The sequence below is a fragment of the Hyperolius riggenbachi genome, chromosome 3 (genome assembly GCF_040937935.1).
Source record: "Hyperolius riggenbachi isolate aHypRig1 chromosome 3, aHypRig1.pri, whole genome shotgun sequence".
In the NCBI taxonomy this organism is placed as follows: domain Eukaryota; kingdom Metazoa; phylum Chordata; class Amphibia; order Anura; family Hyperoliidae; genus Hyperolius; species Hyperolius riggenbachi.
In genome coordinates this window covers 164,805,009-164,819,116 of record NC_090648.1, presented here as the reverse complement: position 1 = coordinate 164,819,116, position 14,108 = coordinate 164,805,009, and the positions used below count along the sequence as shown (strand labels likewise).

At 48.7% G+C, this 14,108-nt stretch overlaps 1 long non-coding RNA gene across 3 annotated transcripts in view; it reads right to left on the bottom strand.

The window, feature by feature from the left end:
- The window catches only part of LOC137563117 (uncharacterized), a 90,331-nt gene that overhangs the window by 74,680 nt on the left and 1,543 nt on the right, over positions 1-14,108 (bottom strand). For all 3 annotated transcript variants that reach the window (XR_011030261.1, XR_011030260.1, XR_011030262.1), the window contains exon 2: positions 10,649-10,955. This is a non-coding gene — a long non-coding RNA (uncharacterized lncRNA). The remainder of the gene's footprint in view (positions 1-10,648; positions 10,956-14,108) is intronic.

Here is a 14,108-nt window from a genome sequence, read left to right as displayed (position 1 = left end):
TCACCTCCCATTCGCCAATATATCAATAATTATCACAATGAATTGATATATATCTTGTTTTTTCCACCACCAATTAGGCTTTCTTTGGGTGGTACATTTTGCTCAGAATTATTTTTTTCTAAATTCATTTTCACAGGAATATTAAGAAAAAAATGGAAAAAAGGCATTATTTCTCAGTTTTTGGCCATTATAGCTTTAAAATAATACATGCTACCTGTAATGAATAGCGGAGATGCTGCCGTATGGGCAAGCGGCAGGGCGCGTTCCAGCCAGCGGTTTCTGCCGCGCATCTACATGCTGCTGGCTCGCCTGGTCCTTCTAGTGCACACAGATTAAGAGCTACACGCGCGTGCGCCAGGCGACAGGACCTTTATGCTAGTAGAAGGGGAGTCAGCTGATCAACCAGGTCAGCTGACTCGAGCTATGCTCCGGATTGGCTGAGTGACTAACGCGGCGCTGTGGAGCGCTCTGGGTACTTATAGGACTTGCCTCTCAGTTGCAAGTTGTCTGCTGTTGCGAATGCTTACGTGTGAGCACTCAGACCCTAGTCAGATCTTACAGTGTGTTAGAACCAACCGTCGCTGGGAATTCACACTTAGTCAGATTCCGTTATAGCTTTTAGCACTATTGCATTATTAGACTTGTGTACCATTCTATAGACTAGTTCCCAGGTGTTGAAACCAAGGACTTCACACCTAGACTAGGATATTGCTACTGTTCATCTGATAGACTAGTTCCCAGGTGTTGAAACCAAGGACTTCACACCTAGACTAGGACTGTTATATTATTACTGTTTATCTGTTATGATCTCTCGCTTTCCTGATCACTCTCTTGCTTACTGATTCGGTACTTCTGCCTATCTGATAACCGTTGCCGACACTGCCTGTACCTTGATACCGAATCAGTCTTCTCCCTCTGTACCTTGTCTGTCCGTGTGTTGCTGACCTTGCTTGTCTGACCTTTCTGGCTGTCACCTAACCCTTAGGTGATCAGCCTTGCTGCACTGTCTGTGATACTTGCTCTTCAGGTGTCTGTTAGCTGCAAGCAGTGTTTTCTGATCACCTGCTCCTCAGGAGATCATCTTGCAGCACAGTCAGTGGTCCCTGCCCCTCAGGGGTCCACTGGCTGCAGTACAGTCGGATTCCCTGCTCCTCATGGAATCCTTGGCTGCAGTACAGTCTTACTCACTCTTTCCACCAGTGACCACCTTTGCAGCCCAGTCAATGGTCCCTGCTCCCCAGGTGTCCACTGGCTGCAGTACTACCTGAATTCCCTGCTCCTCAGGGGATTCTAGACTATCACCTAGTCTTGGTCATCTGCTCTTCAGGTGATCATATTCTCTAACACTGTCAGTGGTCCCTGCTTCACAGGTGTCCACTGGCTGTAGTGCAGTCTGAACCCCCTGCCTCTCAGGGGATCCTTGGCTGCAATAGTGTCTGTATCTCCCGCTCCTCGGGAGATTGCTTATCCATTACTGTTGCACCAAACACAATACCACATAAGTTGTCCTGTGTCTAGCTATACTAGTATTATTGGTGATTCTGCAGATCACCACATAATCAGGTATAGCATCTGTATTATTGGTGATACTGCAGATCACCAGTAATCAGAAAAATCTGTGTTGCTGACACCAATCGTTACAGAACAGCAGACCAAACATTATGGACGCACTGCGTAGTCATGTTGAAGTCCTGACCACCGTGGTAAACAGTCTTTCCGGGTTGATTATCAACCAACAAACCCAGATTACACAACTGTCTGGGGTTGTTCAGGAACTTCAATTGACTAGAAATACAGTGCGATCCCCTCCAGTCACGGACCTTTGCATGTCCATACCTGAAAAGTTTTCTGGACATAGATCTGACTTTCAGAATTTCAGAAATCGAGTGCTATCATATTTTGAGTTGAGGCCTACCCTGTCAGGAACTGAGCCTCAGAGAGTTACGTTCATCAAGACCCTTTTATCAGGGGATTCACAAACATGGGCATATAGTCTTCATGCAGAACATGAGGCGTTATCGTCAGTTCAGGAATTTTTTAAGGCCATGACCATCTTATATGATGATCCGGATATTGCTTCCACCACTGAATGGAAGCTAAAGACCCTGCGGCATGGTCGGGATCCGGTAGAGGTTTATGCAGCAGAATTCAGGAAGTGGGCTGTATCAGCTAGATGGGGAACATATGCACTATTGGACTGTTTTCTGTCAGGTTTATCTGATGCAGTTTCAGATTTGATGTTAGGACATCCTGAGCCCAAGTCCATAGACGAGGCAATTGCTTGAGCAGTAAGGGTAGATCGCCGCTTACGCTATCAAAAACAGACCCGGGGTGGAAATGCTGTAAGATATGTCTCCTACGCCTCCTCTCCACCCTCATCACCTCCGTCTGAGCCGATGCAAATCGGACACTCCACATTGACGCGGGTGGAAAAGAATCGCAGGAAATCAGAAAGACTCTGTTTATACTGTGCTGAGGAGGGTCACATGGTTCAGAATTGTCCTGAGAAGTCGGGAAACGCTGCCGCCTAGGTGTAGTCAGAGGTAATACCCTAGGCGAGCAGTCTTTACCTCTAAACCATAACCGTCTGCTCCTTCCCTGCTCCATTACATGGGAAGGTCAGACCGTTTCCACAGAAGCCTTTGTAGACTCTGGCTCTGCAGCCAACTTTATTGACTATGAGTTTGCAAAAAGATTGGGCATTCCATTACTCCCACTAGACCGGCAGATTCTCGTCACTGCAGTAGATGACTCTCCATTACAGAGTAAACAACCTCTTTCTCAGACCCCCTTTTTGGTGTGTAATGTAGGGGTGTTACATAAAGAAAGTTTACAATTCCTCGTCCTGCAAATGGCAACCTCCACTATTATCCTTGGTATGCCTTGGTTGCAACTTCACTCCCCTCAGATTGACTGGGCTTCAGGTCAGCTAAAGAGCTGGTCAGCCCATTGTCATCATCATTGTTTGGAGAAAGTAACTGTTTGTGCTACCAAGATTCAGGTTAAAGGAGTGCCAGTACAGTATGCGGAATTCGCTGATGTATTCTGTCCCAAATCTGCAGATAAACTCCCGCCTCACTGTAGCTTCGAATGTCCCATTGATTTAAGATCTGGTTGTATGCCTCCTAGGGGTCACCTTTATAATCTGTCAGGACCTGAGAAAGTAGCAATGCAGGAGTACATTAAAGAGAACTTGGCCAAGGGTTTCATCCGCCCTTCCCGGTCTCCAGCTGGGGCAGGTTTCTTTTTCGTACAGAAGAAAGACGGTGGCCTCCGACCCTGCATTGACTACCGAGGGTTAAATAAAATTACAGTAAAAAATCGTTACCCATTGCCTTTGATTGACGATTTGTTCGCTCAGGTGTCCAATGCCAGTATTTTCTCCAAATTGGACTTACGAGGTGCATACAACCTGGTACGGATTAGAGATGGTGACGAATGGAAGACGGCGTTCAATACGCCCGACGGGCACTACGAGTATCTGGTTATGCCCTTCGGGTTGTGTAATGCCCCTGCCGTCTTCCAGGAGTTGATCAATGAGGTTTTCAGGGAGGTCCTAGGGAAATTCGTGCTAGTGTATCGAGACGACATACTGATTTTCTCTCCTAATCTAACGGAACATCGTAAACATGTCAAGTTTGTTCTAAAGAAATTAAGACAGAACTCACTATACGCCAAATTAGAAAAGTTCCTCTTCGTGGTCACTTCAGTTCCTTTTTTGGGATATATTATATCTACGTCTGGTCTCTCCATGGATCCAGAAAAAGTCTCTGCTGTTTTGGAGTGGCCACAACCTGTGCAATTGAAGGCACTCCAAAGATTTTTGGGTTTTGCCAATTACTACAGGAAATTCATGAAGGGGTTCTTTTCAGTAGTGTCACACCTCACCAGTCTGACCAAGAAAGGGGCTGACACTTATCACTGGTCAGCAGAGGCACCTTCTGCCTTTGCCACAATGCAAAAACTGTTCTGTTCTGCTCCCATTTTGAGACATGTGGATGTCACCTTCCCCTTCATAGTTGAAGTTGATGCCTCAGAGGTTGGGGTTAGGGCTGTACTGTCTCACGCTCCGGTTTGCAAGGCAAACTTCACCCATGTGCCTTCTTTTCCCGTAGGTTCTCTCCTGCTGAGAGGTACTACGATATTGGCAACCGAGAGCTTTTGGCCATTAAGTTAGCCTTTGAAGAATGGCGACATTGGCTAGAAGGGGCAGAGCATACTATCACAGTCTATACGGATCATAAGAACTTGGAGTACATAGAAGGGGCCAAAAGACTTAGTCCTCGACAGGCCCGTTGGTCCTTATTCTTTTCAAGATTCAGATTTGTCATAACCAGGGCTGTGGAGTCGGTCCAAAAATCCACCGACTCCGACTCCTCAGTTTAGGATTCCACCGACTCCGACTCCGACTCCACGACTCCGACTCCTCTAATTTGCATATTACAATTTTGTTGATTAAAAGTATGTAACATGAAATTCGTCTCTTAACTGCCAACGCTTAGGAATTTTACAAGACAACTGAAGTGAGAAGGATATGTAGACTACTATATTTATTCCTTTTAGACTAAAACTAGTCCTTGGTAAGAGTACTTGTAAAAGGTACAAACAGGAACAAAGAACATCTATCAGGCCCTAGGCAATGTAAGTGTGGGTACATGTAAGAATGATGTGCAGGTACTCTGCAGGGGAAGAAGGAGATTGTAAACAGACAACACCTCTGTGTTCAATGTGCACAACATTCTCAGTGGATTCCCTGCAGCTCTGTGGGGAGTGCATATGTAGAGTATAGTACTACTGTGTAACAAAGTAAACCTGAGACAGATTAAATTAAAGTTTTATACATACCTGGGGCTTCCTCCAGCCGCCTTCAGGATAATCAGTCCCTCGTTGTCCTCCTCCACCACCTGGATCTTCTGCTATGAGTCCAGGTACTTGAGCCAGTCAGGCGTAGTGCGCATGCACACACTCCGCCGCCAGGAGCATACTACACCTGTGCAGCACTATTGCGCAGGTGCAGAATGTTCCTGGCTGTGGGAGCGGCATGCGGCTGGACAGCGCTGACTGGCTGAATTACCAGGACTCATAGCAGAAGATCCGGGTGGTGGAGGACAGCGAGGGACTGATTAGCCTGAAGGGGGCTGGAGGAAGAGCCAGGTATGTATAAAACTTTACTTTTCATCCGTCTCAGTTACCCTTTAATTTGTAGTCACCAAACCAAATTTTAATAACATATCAAATTATTTGATTTCATCAGCAAAGGGGGTGCATACATTTGCATAAATCAGCATCAATGCAGAATTATTTCCACCTCATTGACCATCTCTATTAGTGACACGGCTACACATCAGGCTTTATTCTTACAGCATAGATGTTATTTAGTATATATAAGAGATTCCTGTGTACACATCATATATACAGTCACAATCAGATATGTATATCTGACCTTAAAAATACGGGGACTGCTTTATTGAAGCAGCACAAGTAACTAATTTTGATTGGTTTATTTCATTTTTGTGGACTAAGCACAGCTATTACTGTATTTATACTGTATATATACATTACTTTTAATGACTATTATCTGAGAAATAGAACATTTTATCATATCTTCTATTTTAATTACAGTTACAAATTCATTAGGAGTCGGAGTCGGAGTCGGTGCATTTTTTCCCGACTCCGACTCCAGGCACCCAAAATTGCCCGACTCCACGACTCCGACTCCACGACTCCGACTCCACAGCCCTGGTCATAACGTATACACCAGGTAGTAAGAACGTCAAAGCGGACGCTCTATCTAGGCGTTTTGAGCCTGAGACAGTTCAACCTTCAACCCCTGAGACCATCCTACCTCAGAAAGTAGTCTTGGCAGCTACTGAGACCTGCGAGGACTGGACGGCTACTCTGGGCCCTTACCAACAGGATATTCCAGAAGGGAAGCCTGAGGGGGTCATGTTCGTACCACTCCCTTTCCGCCTGCAACTCTTACAATTGTTTCATTCTCATAAGAATGCGGAGTATCCTGGGGCTGCTCGAACCCAGGATTTACTGGCCAGATACGCTTGGTGGCCTACACTGGCAATGGATTGTAAGGAGTTTGTAAGAGAGTGCTCAGTTTGTGCAAGAAGTAAGCCCTCTCGTCAGGCGCCAGTGGGTACAGTACAACCCCTACCAGTGCCAAATGAACCCTGGACTCATTTGTCAATAGACTTTGTAGGAGAACTCCCCAGGTCTGAGGGCAAGAAGGTTATTTGGGTGATAGTTGATAGGTTCAGTAAGATGGCTCATTTTGTCCCTCTGAAAGGACTCCCCTCGGCCCAGGAGTTAGCTGATCTCTTCATTCAGCACGTTTTCCGGCTGCATGGCATTCCGGAGAATGTGGTGTCAGATCGGGGAGTCCAGTTTGTGTCAAAATTTTGGAAAGCCTTTTGCCATCAATTGGGAATGGACCTTTCATTTTAATCAGGCTACCACCCACAGACCAATGGTCAGACCGAAAGAGTTAACCAGTCCCTTGAACAGTTTCTCAGATGTTATGTGGCAGAGGCACAGTCTGATTGGGTAAAATTTTTACCGTTCGCAGAATTTGCACATAACAATCCGAAGAGTTCCTCTTCAGGATTTTCCCCTTTTCAGGTTGTTTCGGGAAAATCTCCCAAGTTTGCTCCATTACCTGTAGCATCTACCCCATTTCCGGCCCTGGAGGACTGGCAAAGGGCATTGAAGGAGATTTGGGGAATGGTTAAGAGGAATTTGGGGAAAGCCTTCCAGACTCATAAAAAACAGGTGGATAAAAGACGGTCTGTAGAGTGGAAGTTTTCCCCAGGGGACATGGTGTGGGTATCTACTCGGCATTTAGCGTTAAAACAACCGTCACCTAAGTTAGGACCCAGATTCGTAGGCCCATACCCGGTATCCAGAAAGATTAATGATGTCACTTATGCGATTGATCTCCCAGCCAGCATGAGAGGTGTGAGATCATTCCGTGTCTCTCTGTTGAAGCCTGCGGTGCACGTGGATTCCTCCCCCCCCCCCCTGTGATGGTTGACAATCAACCTGAGTAGGAGATCGAGTGTAACGATTGTGGAACTTTCTCCGTGATCAGCGCACAACGCGTGCGCTGACACGGCGGAAATCCTCCACAAGCGTATATTTGCAGGCACCCAGCAAAAGGTGCTACGCACCTGTAGAGGGAAATTCCTGTCGGCAGATGGCGCTGGGGAGTGCAGAGGAACCAATCCTCTGTACCTCCACAAGTGCCAGACAGGAATTGTACGAAGCGCAGAACGCAATCGCAAGAGAGGCGATTGCGAATGAGATTGAGCAAAGGGACAGGTTGTATGTGTGTGCGCCAATCCAGTCGCCACCCCGCGACCGCGCACACACAACAGCAGGTATGAAATAGGAACACGATCGCGAGAGGTGCGATCGCCAGACGTGACACAAGGCAGAACAGGACAGAATACGAGGTTAGCAAAGGCACAGCAAATAATACAATGAGGAGATACGGAAAATAACAAACGCTAGCTAACCGTGAACACCGCACTCATTCGCAACAGTGCACGCGGTTATGCGCGGTCTCCACGTGTTAAGCACAATAGAGACAAGAACGCCTAACTAACCATTAACAGACAAACATGAAACAGAGGACGCGAGCGCTTGCTTAACGGTTACCTCACCGAGCCTCCAGCAAGCGTAGCAGACAAGACAGACACACGAAGACAGGGACAAGCGAGAGATAGGATCCACAGCGCTAGCGAAAAGTGGCCAGCGCGATCCCAGAAGACAGAACAGAAGGATCCCCAGCGCTAGCGAAAAGTGGCTAGCGCGATCCCAGGAGACAGAACAGAAGGATCCCCAGCGCTAGCGAAAAGTAGCTAGCGCGATCCCAGGAGACAGAACAGAAGAGATAGCTGGTAGCAACCGCTGCACCAGCTATACTCCAAGAACAGAGATCAGAACCATTTCCTGTCGACCACCATAGGGACAGTACAATGGCTACAGGCAAGACAAGACAGAACAGGCAATACAGATAATACAACCTGACTGGGCTAGAAGGGGAGCCTAAAGCAACCCCCAGGAATTAACTATACTAGATAGCAATGGCTGACACTCCAGCAGTGTCCATCAGGAACAGACCATGGAAGGGAAATGACCAGCAAAGCCTTCTGGGAAATATAAAGCTCTTATAGTGCCAGTCATCAAAGAAGGTAGGTAGGGGATTTGCATAACGAATGTATGCAAATTCCCCAGCAAGAGAACAGACCAGAAACTTGCAATGGAAAGACAGGTCTCTGCTCCAGAGACCTGCAGCCCACAGACTAGAGGAATGGACAAACAGCTGTCTGCCTGTGCCGCCAGCTAAACGGATCATCACATCGAGAAGATATTGGATTCCCGTTAGTGCAGAATTCTGTACAGTATCTGGTATACTCTTGCCATGAGGCCATGCATTATCATGAACCAGGAGGAACCCAGGACCCACTGCACCAGCATTGGGTCTGACTATAGGTCCGCTGTCTAGCCTGTAGAAGTCTGTGTGTCCCGCTATGGATGTGCTTTCCAAAACCATCAGTTACTGACCAAAAACACAAGGTCCACTAGAAGATGTTGGGCTCTTAGTCCTCATGACATCAGTTTCTGATTATTGGATCAGAGTCAACTATGCCATTAGCCTGCTAGTGCTCGTTTTGCAGGGCTCTGGCCAGGGGCGTAGCTAGAAATGACTGGGCCCCATAGCAAAAATGTTTTATGCCCCCCCCCCACGACCTTCCAACCCCATGGACCTCGGACCTCCCACCCAAACATTCCTCCAGGACCCTCCACCCCAACATTCCCACACCCCTCTAAGTACAGTATAAGTAGCCAGGTCTATAGGTGTCCCCAGTTTAGGTAGTAGTCAGGGGCGTAACTAGAAATCACTGGGCCTCCTTGTGGCAACAGCAATTTAAACTAAATACTGTACAAACGTTTTAACTCATACATGAACATTATGGAAAATCCAAGTTGAAAATAAACTGTGAAGATAAACAATTTCATCCATCCTACTCCTGAAAAATACATTTATTTTTTACAACCTCCTAGTTTTATTTTCTGTTTTAAAAAGCTAAAAAAGTAGGTTTATTGCTATTGTCTCATATGATGATGATTCAGCTTTTCCCATAGTCTCGCAGTTAGCGATCATGTGACCCCCAACAAGACAAATTCAGCAATCATGAGGCCCTATCAAGACAAATTCAGCAAACATTAGGCCCCCAACATGACAAAATCAGCAATCGTGAAGCCCCCAACAAGACAAATTCAGCAATCATGAGGCCCCCAACAAGACAAATTCAGCAATCATGAGGCCCCCAACAAAACAAATTCAGCAATCATGAGGCCCCCAACAAGACAAATTCAGCAATCATGAGGCCCCCAACAAAACAAATTCAGCAGTCATGAGGCACATAAATAGACAGCATTTCACATAAATAGGCAGAATGCCCCCTATGGTAGACACCTCTCACCTGGCTTCTGAATTCTCCTGTACTGGCTGCTGTGCCTGGCAATACTGTTTTTGGCTGGATTGAGGATGATGTGTGGGTTGAAAGGCCTGGCAGTGATGCTGTGGCCTGGCTGGCGGTGATGCTGTGGCCGGGTTGGCTGGCGGTGATGCTGTGACCGATGCTGTGGCTGGGTTGGCGGTGATGCTGTGGCTGGGTTGGCTGGCGGTGATGCTGGGCTGTGCTTGGCTGGTTGAAGTAAATGCTGGCCTGACTGGTGGTGATGCTGTGGCCTTTTTTACTGTGATTCTGGGCTGGTTGGCTGGTGGTGATGCTGGGCTGGCTGGCCTGGATAGTTTAGGTAGTGACAGATGCCCCCTAGTTAAGGTAGCACCAGGAGTCCCCAAGTTTAGGTAGTGACAGGAGCCCCCCCCCCAGTTCAGGCAGTGACAGGAGCCCCCCAGTGTAAGTAGTGACAGGTGACCCCCAGTGTAAGTAGTGACAAGTGACCTCCAGTTCAGATAGTGACAGGGACCCCCCAGTTCAGGTAGTGACAGGGACCCCAAGTGTATGTAGTGGCAGGAGCCCCCAGTTTAGGTAGTGAGTGACAGGGACCCCCAGTTAGGTAGTGATGGACCCCCAGGTTAGGTAGTAAGTGACAGGGACCCCCAGGTTAGGTAGTGAGTGACAGGGACCCCCAGGTTAGGTAGTGAGTGACAGGCGCCCCCCAGGTTAGGAAGTGACAGGAGCCCCAGGTTAGGTAGTGAGTGACAGGGACCACCAGGTTAGGTTGTGAGCGACAGGGACCCCCAGTTAGGTAGTGAGTGACAGGGACCCCCAGTTAGGTAGTGAGTGAGCAAAAAGGAAGAAAAACTCGTAGGGTGGCACTAGATGCTCTGGATGGCAGCCCCAAGGGGGTAGCAGGGGTTATAGGCCGTGCCTCCGGAACAACCAGATACAATTGTAGCAAAGGAGAGCAGACAGATATCCGGGCACCAGCCAGCACAAGTAATGCATAAACTCCTTTATTCCTTCCCCAAGATCCCTGACAGAAATTTGCAAAGCCTAACAGCCGTTTCACAGATAAATCTGCTTCTTCAGAGGCAACAAATATGCATAATGTGACAGAAAACATAATTTATACATTTAGAGATACGTGTGAATAGGCTTACCGCACTTCAACACGCCCCACCGCCGAGCGCGCGCCCTGTGCAGAGCGCGCCGCCCCGAGCCGCTGATTCGCAGGCCAGTTGTGACGTCACCCTTTCGGGAGCGTCAAACAGGCCATGCCTGATTGGTCCACAAGGGTCCCTGACGCCTCCCTTTCGGGAGCGTCCAGTACAAGGAACCTAATTGGTTCACAGGGGGTCAGATGACTCGTCCTTCACCTCCCCTCCTTCAATCCTGCGCAGCGGTATCGGTGAAGAGTATGGGCTGGCGTCTAGTTGTCTAGGCGACCAGTCCTGAAGCGCGGCGTGCCTAAAAAGTAAACAAAAAGCAAGAGAGCATTAAAATCATTATAGCGAAACCAACTACTATTGTAAGCACATTATATAAACATAAAACCTGAGGGGATGAAGAAACCTTAGTTAGAAAAAGTAATCAAGAAAATTATTAGTAGAAAGGCTAGCAATTCGGGAGAGGACCCAATTTACTATTATTAAGGAGTACCTCCAGACCACTGTTCCCCAGACAGGGACAATACTCCAGTGTGGGTTCGGGAGACGGCCAAAGGGAACCCCTAATGGCAACCACCCTCAGGGGCTTCTGAATCCAGCCCCCCACTTAAAGAAGCCCACATCAGCGGCAAGGCAGAACCAATGTTCCAAAAACATTACTACTTCACTGCCTAGGAGGTAGACATTAAAGGGTCAAAGGTAGGACAAGGGAGAACCCAGGAAGGAATCGAGGGGGACAAAAAAGAGAAAGAGAAGGGGAAGAGGGGGGGGGGAAGGGGAAGAGGGAAGAATCAGCGGCTCGGGGCAGCGCGCTCTGCACAGGGCGCGCGCTCGGCGGTGGGGCGTGTTGAAGTGCGGTAAGCCTATTCACACGTATCTCTAAATGTATAAATGATGTTTTCTGTCACATTATGCATATTTGTTGCCTCTGAAGAAGCAGATTTATCTGTGAAACGGCTGTTAGGCCTTGCAAATTTCTGTCAGGGATCTTGGGGAAGGAATAAAGGAGTTTATGCATTACTTGTGCTGGCTGGTGCCCGGATATCTGTCTGCTCTCCTTTGCTACAATTGTATTAGGTAGTGAGTGACAGGGATCCCCAGTTAGGTAGTGAGTGACAGGGACCCCCAGGTTAGGTTGTGATGGGGACCCCCAGGTTAGGTTGTGAGCTACAGGGACCCCCCAGGTTAGGTTGTGAGTGACAGGGACCCCCAGTTAGGTAGTGACTGACAGGGACCTCCAGGTTAAGCTGTGAGCGACAGGGACCCCCAGGTTAGGTTGTGAGTGACAGGCGCCCCCCAGGTTAGGTTGTGAGTGCAAGGGACCTCCAGGTTAGGTTGTGAGTGACAGGGACCCCCAGGTTAGGTTGTGAGTGACAGGGACCCCCAGGTTAGGTTGTGAGTGACAGGCACCCCCCAGTTAAGTAGTGAGTGACAGGCGCCCCCCAGGTTAGGTTGTGAGTGACAGGCGCCCCCCAGTTAAGTAGTGAGTGACAGGTGCCCCCCAGTTAAGTAGTGAGTGACAGGCGCCCCCCAGGTTAGGTTGTGAGTGACAGGCGCCCCCCAGTTAAGTAGTGAGTGACAGGCGCCCCCCAGGTTAGGTTCTGAGTGACAGGCGCCCCCCAGGCTAGGTAGTGAGTGACAGGCGGCACCCCCCAGGTTAGGCCGCCCCTCTCCCTCCCCCTGGGCGCGCTCAGGGTCGTTTTGAGGGCTGGAGGGGTCGCAGCATGAGGGGAGAGCTTGGTGGCACATCGGTGGGGAGGGGGGAAGGGCCCCCCCCCTCCCTCACCTCGGGCTCTCCCCTCTGCGCTCTCCCCTCTAGCATTAAACAAAGATTGTATGCAGGCGGAGGCGGCGGGGCAGCGGCGGCAGATACATACCTACCATGCGCTCCACCGATGCATCTCTCTCTAGCCTCTGACGCGACTTCCTGTTTATACCGGAAGTCACGTCAGAAGCTAGAGAGAGATGCATCCTTGGAGCGCACGGAAGTTATGTATCTGCCGCCGCTGCCCCGCCTGCATACAATCTTTGTTCAATGCTGGAGGGGAGAGCGCAGAGGGGGGAGCCCGAGGTGAGGGAGGGGGGGGCCCTTCCCCCCTCCCCCCCGATGTGCCACCAAGCTCTCCCCTCATGCTGCGACCTCTCCAGCACCTAGCGGGGAATCCTGCTGCGGGCCCCCTGCGACGTAGGGGCCCCATAGCAACGCTATGGTTGCTATAGAAATTGCTACGCCCCTGGCTCTGGCAGTGTTCATCATGTTCCTCCTTGGCCAAAGGAGCAGATATCAGTCCTGCTGATGGGTTAAAGCTCTTCTATGGTCCTGCCCAGCTCTCCTAGAGTAATTGCCTGTCTCCTGGAATCTCTTGGAATAGGTAGATTGTAGCCGCCTGCAGGTAGTGACAGGTAGATTGTAGTAGCCAACAGGTAGTGATAGGTAGATTGTAGTGGCCAGCAGGTAGTGACAGGTAGATTTTAGTGGCCATCAGATAGTGATAGGTAGATTGTAGTGGCCAGAAGCTAGTGATAGGTAGATTGTAGTGGCCAGCAGGTAGTGACGGTTAGATTGTAGTAGCCAACAGGTAGTGACAGGAAGATTGTAGTAGCCAGCAGGTAGTGACAGGTAGATTGTTGTGGCCAGCAGATAGTGATAGGTAGTTTGTAGTGGCCAGCAGGTAGTAACAGGTAGATTGTAGTGGCCTGCAGGTAGTGATAGACAGATTGTAGCGACCCGCAGGTAGTGACAGGTAGATTGTAGTGGCCTGCAGGTAGTGATAGGCAGATTGTAGTGGTCCGCAGGTAGTGATAGGCAGATTGTAGTGGTCCGCAGATAGTGAAGGGTAGATTATCCAGAGTAAAGTAGATCACAGTAGCAGGCAGATAGTGATAAGGTTTTTAGTAGCAGGCAGGTAAGTGATAAGTGGATTTTAGTAGCAGGCAGCAGGTGTGTAACTTGAAATGATGGGGCCCCAAAGCAAAATTTTCATGGGGCCCTCAGAAGGCACTCTTAAAGAGAATCTGTACTCTAAAATTCTTACAATAAAAAGCATACAAATCTATTCATTATGTTCTCCTGGGCCCCTCTGTGCTAAGAGACAAAGTCAGAGGGTGGCGAAACAAAGACAAGTTAATAGAGAACACATCAAGTACATCCTGGGCCCCCTCTTCTCCAGGGCCTCATAGCAGTTGCTATAGCTGCAATGGCTATTGCTACAACCCTGGCAGGCAATTTGTTATTGTTAAATTCTAGTTACCAGCTGGTAATGATGGTTAGATTCTGTTGCCAGACAAGTAGTGATATGAAGATTCTGGTTATAGGTAGATTGTAGTGGTGAGCAGATAGCGATAGGTAGATTGCAGAAGCAGGCAGGTAATGATAGGTAGATTGCAGTAGCAGGCAGCTAGTAATTGTTAAATTCTAGCGGCCAGCAGGTAGTGATAGGCAGATCATAGTGGT